The sequence below is a fragment of the Prosopis cineraria genome, unplaced genomic scaffold, assembly GCF_029017545.1.
Source record: "Prosopis cineraria cultivar Desert tree isolate PC_DT_omini unplaced genomic scaffold, ASM2901754v1 PC13, whole genome shotgun sequence".
NCBI classification, from domain to species: domain Eukaryota; kingdom Viridiplantae; phylum Streptophyta; class Magnoliopsida; order Fabales; family Fabaceae; genus Prosopis; species Prosopis cineraria.
The window spans coordinates 29,230,988-29,238,540 of NW_026555344.1; the positions used below are offsets into that span (position 1 = coordinate 29,230,988).

At 32.0% G+C, this 7,553-nt stretch overlaps 1 long non-coding RNA gene across 1 annotated transcript; it reads left to right on the forward strand.

Annotated features, from left to right (window-relative positions):
* The first annotated feature begins 1,138 nt into the window (after positions 1-1,138).
* LOC129290371 (uncharacterized) lies at positions 1,139-5,056 on the forward strand. The gene is made up of 3 exons (XR_008588337.1): positions 1,139-1,364; positions 1,536-1,588; positions 4,563-5,056. It is a non-coding gene; the product is annotated as an uncharacterized LOC129290371 (long non-coding RNA).
* Positions 5,057-7,553: the final 2,497 nt, after the last annotated feature.

A 7,553-nucleotide genomic window follows, 5' to 3' on the forward strand; every position in this document is an offset into this window, starting at 1 on the left:
TGGATATATCTACGAAAGGAATGATTTCTAAACAGCCAAACACCAAGTTGTCCCTAAGAGCTAATGGTCCATTCGAGATAGTGCAAAAGATCAACAACAATACTTACAAGGTGGAATTACCTGGTTCTTATGGTGTATTTGCCACCTTTAATGTTACTAATCTATCTCCTTACATTGATCATGATGTTGAATATGACTCGAGGGCGAGTTCTACTGAACTCGGGGAGGATGAAACGGATTGAAACAGACATAAAAACTGACGCATGAGAGCTACAGAAATGAAGCGAAAAGGTTGTTCCATTTACACCTTCATTAAGCTAGCAAAACATCTAGCATTTACGCTTGTAACATCTTAGTTGCTTGCCTGTTTCGTTCAGAGTCCTAGCACTATAAATAGAACTAGCTTTGCTGTAAGAGGCAGTTCAGACTTGAAATAAAAATAAAAATTTTCTCTTTTTATTTGGTTTCTGTGCCAATTCCTTCCCTATCAGTTTTACCATCATGTTGAGAAGTTGGAAGCCTAATATGGTTGACATTTAATAAGTACTCATTATAAAATTCAACTACCTCCTCACAAATGTATCATTCAACAATGCAATCTTCAAGTTGATTTTGATTTTTCACATGCCCCTTTAGTATCTTCATGTAACCCTCAACCATATGAAGAAAATTAGGCTACACATTTGTATCTCTCTAACCAGGTGAATAGTTAGGTGTACCATTATGTTAAAGAATGCGGGCGAAAAATACATCTCAAGTTCATGCAAAATTAAGACAATTCGGCTTTACAATCTTGACAATTTTGTTGGGTCAATTACTTTACTACATATAGACTTAAAGAAGAAACATAATTAAATGACCCAAAAATTTAAATTAAATGATTTTCCTTTCCTATTAATATTTTAATTAATTTAATTTATAGCACATGAGGAGTATTGGCCAAGTGGAGTTTATACTTGTCACTTAGATGAAAGTTTAGAGTTCAAATCTTACTTAAGCCAAAGGTTAGTTTTATTTTCTTTTATATAAGAAATTACTAAAGTGCCCCTTGCTTCTTGTTATAAAAATATTATAAAAAAAGAAACAAATGGGTATTATTTTGTAATTTTCCCATGGTCTTCTTTATCCAAATTCCTCCTCTTCTTTGTAAGTCATTATGCAAAACAGAGTGAGAGAGAGCTAGCTCGTATTTTCTCTATTTTTCTTCCATTTACTCTCACTGGCTTCACCCTTGTCGTCATGTGTTCGTCTCCCCACTACTAGTAAGTCGTTTGTTCCTTTCCCCCTTTGCCATCCGTCCCTTTCTATCAAGTTGAGAGGCTGGATCTCTTCCCTATTTCTTCTCTGATTTGTGACCGACGGAGGTAGGGGTTGTGTGTGTCTTCATCTTTTAATTTTTCATCCTCCTCAACTGTAGAAAGTTTCTCGAGTGCATATGGTAGCTTGATTCCTTCTTTTGCTGGTAAAAAAAATTGTTGGTCTTCCTCCTTCTCTTTTGTATAGCACGCTGAAGATCTTTTCTTCTTCTTCTGCAGCGTCGGTCATCATGGGCTGATTCATAGGGGTGGCTACTACTATTTCGTTTGAGGTGAGTGGTTGGTTTTCTCCTTCCTTTTCAAGTTCTATAACAGCACCGAATCATCTTTTCCCTCCTCTAGTCGATTGATATAGTCCTTGTTTTTCATTGATGCTGTTGCATTTTTAGGAAGGATTAGGGTATTGCTTTGGTTAGTTCTAGAAGTTATTTAATTAAGAGGTTGAGCTAAAATTTAATTATGGAATTAAATCTTAGATGTTGTTGAAATTTCTTGGATGCTTGGCTTATGACTTTGTTAATGGAAAATGCCCTCAAGGTATTCTAAAAATGTTTGAGAGAAGAATGAGAGAATGGATGTTGTTAAATTTTCATTTTTATTTTGGAAGAACATGTGCAAGTGTAATACCTATTGGAAATTTCAAGCTTTTGGTTGTTTATTTTAATCTTTTACTAAATGTGATTCAGAGACTTGATTAGGATTTATTTGAAATGTTTTGCATTATTGATGATGTTTGAGTAGAGTGGTGGAGTTTGACTCAAGAATTAAATGACGAATAGAAATTGGTACTAATGAAATTTGGACTTGTAATATTTAAATGCTCACAAGATGGTTGCTTAAATGCCTAAGAGAAGAGTAAGGTGTTAATTGATTAATATAATTAAATTAGAATTCATTAACAGAGAAAGAGGAAATTTATATTCTGGTTTAAAAGTTTATATTGATAATGAGAAAATTTTAAGAATTTATATTTGGATATGAAAGTGTCATTGTCTGTTTTAAATCAAGATGCTGGTTCCTTAATTTAACCTGGAATGTGCTTAAAGTACTTATTAAAATTTTTAAGAAAGGATTGGAATTGGACTGGGGGAAATATTAGAGACCTTATTGAATGCTTATTGCAAATTGAACCTTGATACACTCACAATGTTATTAGTTGAAATATTTGAAAAGGAAAAGATTAAAAGAACTTGTAGCTTATAGCACATTGTGAAGTTTTAAAAAGGCATGAGTTTAACTTGGCTTCTTATGTTTTATGTTAAAGGAAATTATAGAGGTTATTATTATCAGATTTAAAGAATTTGAAAAGAGCATAGTTTGAGACAGTTGATTTAAGAACAAATAAGGTTTTAGAAAATTTTGTGGATATTTAAACAAAGCATAAATAGATTGAGTTGTAGTTTGTGAAGTTTAGTATTATTAGCTTGTTGGTTTGTTTGATTAAGTGATTAATTAGTGGCACTATCAAAATATAAGTGAGAAGCTTAAAAAGGGGCAAAACCATAGAGATACTTGGAAATGAGTGGGTAGCGTTCCAAATAAACTTTTAATAAAGTATTTATAAAATCCTTTATTTAAGTTTTACTATTATTCCTTTATAAATTGTACAAATATCATTGTTAATCCTATTTTTCTAACAGTTGTCTTATTAAAGAAAATGTCTTGATTTTATTGATGGTTTATATTGTTGATAAGTAATAGTTGAAACATACATATGATAAATAATGATATATTTTTCTTTAAAGCAGTTTAATTACTGAATTCTATGTTGATAAAAAAAATTTAATGCAATTATTCATGTATGGAGGAAACAATGATAATTTTGGACAAAGGAAAATGATGTTGAATAATATTTGAAAAAAAACATCTTGAAATTATTTTCTTGCTTCATACATGCTTGATTTTACTAAGAAGGACTGAGTTTAGAATGCTAGATGTTAATGGCTATTTCGTTAGCTCTTGACATGCCATGGTACATCTAGCTAGCAAGGTGCTTATTGGAGGTGCTAGCCCCATGCGATGGCCAACGCACGTTGAATAGAGGGACGGTTATTATTTTACTAAGAAGGACTGAGTTTAAATGCTAGATGTTAATGGCTATTTCGTTAGCTCTTGACGTGCTATGGTACATTTAGCTAGCAGGGTGCTTATTGGAGGTGCTAGCCCCATGCGATGGCCAACGCACGTTGAATAGAGGGATGATTATTCGTGAATATCGCACTCACGCTTGTTTTCATAGGCTTCATGCTTATGCTTGATTTGTGGCTCCTACCGCTTTTGTTTCGTGGCTTTCAGCCACGTTTAACTAGTTACTTACTCTTGTGGACTGTATGTTCATGCTTGTTATCCATTTTAATAAAGCCTTCCTAAATTTAAATTTAAATTTTCATTTCTCTATTAATTCTCTGAAAGTATTTTATCGAATTGTACTATTATTGAAAATTTTTATATTTTATGAGCTGTATAAATTTTAAACATTTATGTTATTCCAATAGCATTTTTTGATTTCACGGGTATATCATTGAGAAAACCTATTATCTAAGTATATGTTTCATTATTTCATGGAGTTATTTTGAATTAAATTTACTAGTTACTATCTTCATAATTTTTTAAATTGTAATTTTGATTGGAATACTACTCTTCAAAAATTTCTTTGGTCTCATATATTATAGCTAAGCCTGTACCTCTTGCTAATCATTGAGAGGCACTATTGCTTTTGGTTAGTGTAAGTACATATTGACATTTAGTTTGATGTAAATATACATTATATTATACAATTATAGTTTAGTGCTCCAGTATGCCTTAATTAGACCTAGTTTTGTTTTACTAATATGTAAACTGCTAGTGTGGGATAGTCTCCTTTGTTGGATTGGCTGACAGGTTTGCTATTGTAGAAATTTTGAAGGTCCAAATTATAAGGAAGATTTTGCCAAAATTCCTATAAAATATTTAAGATTTTACAAACTTTATGAATTATATATTGATATTTTAGCTTAATTTCTAGTTAATTAAGGCTTATGAAATATGAGTCTATCTTATATTTCATGTCGATCACACCCTTAGGACTAGGGTGTGACAATTCCTAAATATTCATATAAATTTATTATATTTCCCAAACTCATGTCTCTACAAAGAATCTATTTAAATATAAGAAAAACAGAATCTAAAATTATCTTGTTCTCCTTGTAACATTTAACAAAATGCTATAAAATGCCTATTAATTTTCTTCCATATTCAATGTCACAGCATTAGAAAGGAAAAGAAATTTCAACTCCACACATCCAATCAGCACAGTAGACAAGGAAGAATAAAGAACCGAAGCTTCCTACCCAGATACTCACACAAAAGCAGAATAAAAGAGGAGTTTCGAGCTTACCACACACAACCCACACATCATAGAAGAAAATGGAGAATCGGCCCTCCCACAGTCACATCAACACAGCAGCGTCAAACAGAAGAGGGGAAGAAGATCTTTAGTGATCGATGCAGCACAGCAAGAGAAAGAAGAAGTATCCGGCAGCCGTGACACCCTGCAGTAGCGGACGGTCGATTCACACACACTGGCAACAAATCAAAAAGAATGGTGGAAGAGAAAGAATGAAGGATCGAAGGTCTCTCACTCTTGCCCTCTCGGTATGAAACGGACCGAAATGGTAATTTCAAGAGGCCGTGGCAAAATATTAAATTAAATTTCCCTCTCTGCACCCTGGGTTTCGAACACGGACCCTCTATATACAAACTAAGAATAAGAAAACCCACCACTGACCTGCTAATTCATGCAGTTAAATCTGCTCCAAACTTTAATAAAATCACAAAATTATTCAATTATAAATTTGTTAAGTTACTTTAATTTCTGAGTCATTATGGGAAGATTACTCCTTCATGTGACACGTCAACTTTCAAAGAGATGAGTCATTCATTGGTGGGTTATACATCATTGATGTGGCACGCCAATCCTCTAATTTGCCAGCCGCTTCCCTAACTGTGCCACCTAATAAGCCCTCTGCGACCTTTTAATGTGGGCATGACAGCTAAGCTACTCCTCGAAAAATTATTGTTTAAACTAACCGAGTAGAAAAGAAGGAACATGCATTACCTAACAAAATTGGGAAGACGGCAATTTAAAACTAAACGCCAATAAAATGTTTACTATTGATATTTAAATGCTTGAAAGTAGGATTGGTGGTAGTTATTGTGTTTCCTAGTTGGATTAATCTCTTTTATCATTAATATTGTTGGCTGACTGATCTTAATTAAAATTATTTTTTTAAAAAAGGGAATTAGTTAGATTAATAACATTGCAAGGACAATAAGACAGTAATACAACCTAATTAATACTTAAATCATCTTTCTTAATCTAATAACTATACATAATAATATTATTAAAATTTCTAAACTAAATGGGATAAAATATGAGGTTAGCTAAAGTGTTACCTAGTTACAAACAACTGTCTGCTAAGTACCCTAGGCAACTTTTAAGGTAAAATTGATGACAGATAAGTTTCAAAATTCTTTCTTTAATTTATCTATATATTTCCTTAATGTAATTGTACAATCCAGAGATATATGTCAATAGATCCTATGGTCATCCATCTGTGGAATTTTTGAATAATTTTTATTTCTCAATGAAGTGCCTAATGATTCACATTAGAGTAAAAAGTAAAACTTTAGTCCCAAAACTTTTCTTTTCATTTTAGTCCCTATAACTTATCATTTAAAATGGATGGTCTTCTAATTGGTCCTTAAATTCTTTTTGATTTATTTCAAAGGGTAATTACTCATACGTAGCTATATGAAACTTACCAACATACAAGTATAATTTTTCAGGGCGTGACACCATTTAGGTATAATTATAAATTATAATATAATTATAATAATTATAATTACTTGCCTAGGGTTAAAATATTTTGATATTATATAGAAAGTCGTATAGAAAGTAAAACGAAAAACTAATTTATACATAACAGATCGCTTTTGATGCTTTAGTAGTTTATACTCCCTCCGGTCTTTATTATATGTGGCATCTTATAGTTGAAATTGATGACCACCTTCAATACAAGCATTTGGTAGATTATTAATTAATTTTTTTAATATTATTCTTATTTAAACTCATTAATTATGAGAGTGAATGTAATGTATATTTAAAATAGAAAAAATTTCAATAAAGGCCCCTTGACTAAATATAATTAACAACATTTCGTAGAAGAATGAACAAGTCACAGAGTTAACAATTGAAGTAGGGTTACTTTTGCCATTTTACTCTCCATTTTAATTTCAATTCAGAGCCCTTGAACTGCAGTGAAAATTTAGAATTTTTGAGGTTCACTTTTTAATTATATATGATCAAGGGGTCTTTATTGAAAATTTTCTTTTAAAACTTTTCCATTTAAATATGGGCTAAATTATAAGTTCATTCTTTTTTTAGACAAAATTAATGACTTAATCATATTTCATTAATTCTAGTGAGGTAACTAGAGGTGTCTTACAACAGGAACAAGAGGGAATATACTTTTTTTAATATTAGCACGAGGTAGCATTAGATAATGGAGGAGTAAAATTACACGCACCTTTAATATTTAAAGTCATCAGTCATTATTCTCAGAAATTGCGCTTCCGACATGGTGACCATGTCTTGCCGATCATTTATGCAACTTTTGTTCTAACATGATTATATTTAATTTAAAATTCTAGATTTAATCCATACCTTCTTTCAATATCGATAGGCCACGTGGTTGTCAATATTAATAAAGATACGATAGACGGATAGAGTTGGCGCTAAGGCTGAGCACCACGCCTTCACCTCTCCATTACCTCTGTCGTTGCCACTGTAGAACATATCCATGCTTTTGATTTTTCCATGTATATATATATATATATATATGACTTCATCATTGATTTCAAGTGTTGGATCTCACTATAACCATGGCGGCAAACTCTGATCCCTCCAATGTTCCCCAATTATCTCCGGAAAGTCGAATTTACCCAGGAAAACAAGGAACTCATTGCCACCTTACCTTGCGATACATTTTGGCAACCACTTACCATCCATCAATATAATGGTTTCTGGCATACCACGAAACAAATGCAAGGGATCCTTAATAGCCAAAAACACTTCAAAGCTCATGACTTTGACATACTCTCTTTGTTAAAAAATATAAGGCATTTTTAATCGAATTTCACCCTTAATAAAGTAGTTACTTATTTTCAAACTAACCCTATCTTTTATATTTACCCCTA